This window comes from Brassica oleracea, chromosome C2 (assembly GCF_000695525.1).
Source record: "Brassica oleracea var. oleracea cultivar TO1000 chromosome C2, BOL, whole genome shotgun sequence".
Classification (NCBI taxonomy): domain Eukaryota; kingdom Viridiplantae; phylum Streptophyta; class Magnoliopsida; order Brassicales; family Brassicaceae; genus Brassica; species Brassica oleracea.
Window position 1 is genome coordinate 6,772,228 of NC_027749.1, and position 1,787 is coordinate 6,774,014.

Genomic DNA, 1,787 nt, shown 5'->3' on the forward strand with positions numbered 1-1,787 from the left:
TTTGAATCAATAATCAATCTCGTTTAAAAAATAAAAAATTCAAAATACAATTAAGAACAACCGTACCTCGTAGTTTTTGCAGGTGAAGAACCGCTTCCCAGGAAGAGTGTCGTAGTCATCGTTCCCACGAACCTCGTGAATAATACTGCCACCACAGGGACACCTCGTCGGAATCCCGTACTCTGAATCAGCCACAGAAGAGAGCATGTTGATGTACTCCTTTGTCCTCTTTGAATCTCTTATCTCTGCTGCGGGATCCATCTGCATCAGACAAAACGATTCCTTTTAGAACCCTAACTATAAACTAAATCGATTACAAATCCCAAATAAACGTACCCGCATGACGATTTTAAACCAGAAATCTATACCCCCTTTTCAATTTCGAACCCTACGACAAAACCCCCAAAACCATAAATCAAAACCCCCAAATCGATTTTTAACCTAAAACGCTTTCGACCCCAAACGATTGAATCAATCGGTGAAACTAGTGGATACTCACCTCAGATCGTCTACGAGAGAGTACGACGTCGATTAGATCGAAGAAAGAAGAGAAAATGATCCGGCTATCGCCTCGCACGAAAAATCGCCAAGGAGAGAACGAAACCCTAGCTTTAGAAGAGAGAAGTGAAAATGAATGATCTATCGCGAATCCCTTTTTTTCTCCGTCTACACGCGGACTCGCGTGTCCACTCTGCTATCGACGCGTGGCTTGACCCCGTATCATACGGGTTCACCCGCAAGACACGGATCACGATATTAAACCCAATAAACATTTTTTTTTAATTGAATGGGCTTATGATCCCGAGCCCGTGATCCGGTTATAAACCGTCGATGATCATGCTCTTACTGTCCAGCTTTTAAAAGCTATTACATATATAGGTTATAAATTCCAAATTGTGAATTTTTTAATTAAAATTAACTTGAAAAATATATGGCCTCTTAAATTTCAAATCGGGCTCTAAATATGGACGACACAAAGACACAACTGGTCGGGTAAACAACGGGACACGGATGGACGAAGGTACATAGATCAACGTTTGTGCTCAGCTAGGCGCGAAGACAGTCCTCACTTCAATATATGGTTTTAGTTTTCTAAGTTGAATTGAGGAGTAAAACCAAAAGAAGAGGGATCTCTGATGTGTTTTCGGAAGAGGAGTAGTAGATAAAAGTAAATGAAACACATTATGTAATGAACTAAATATCTACGTATGTTGTGTGCATGAGTCGTATAGACCTATGAGAATGCGGAAGACAAGTGTTGGAATCAAATAAATGGCACGCATAACCTAACTGAGCTAGTATAAATGTGAAGCTCCAAATCAATGCACCCGACCCTCGCAACTACTTTCTTGATCAATGAGTCTCTCTGCTAAGTGTTTTCACTTTTTTCCACGCCAATAGAGACATATCACCACTGCGCTGTCTGTATATATACAAGACACATTACTTCACCTAGTTATTGTTGGGGTCAAAAACGGTTACGACGAAATTAACATTCAAAACGTCCGAAGAAGAAAATGAGAACTTTCTTCGACAAATACTTTTTCGAAATAGATTCTTTCTTACAAAAAGCTTTGCGGATGAAACACAACATCGGAAAAGAGCTCGAAAAAGGTCGCTACGCAACGACCGAACGCGTGTTCCGCTTGGTCGCTACGTAGCGACCGAGCTCGAGCCAAGCCCGGTCGCTACGTAGCGACCGAGCTTGGCTACGTAGCGATCGAGCGTCCGTTCCGCTCGGTCGCTACGTAGCAACCGAGCTCTTCCGAAACGTCGATACGACATTA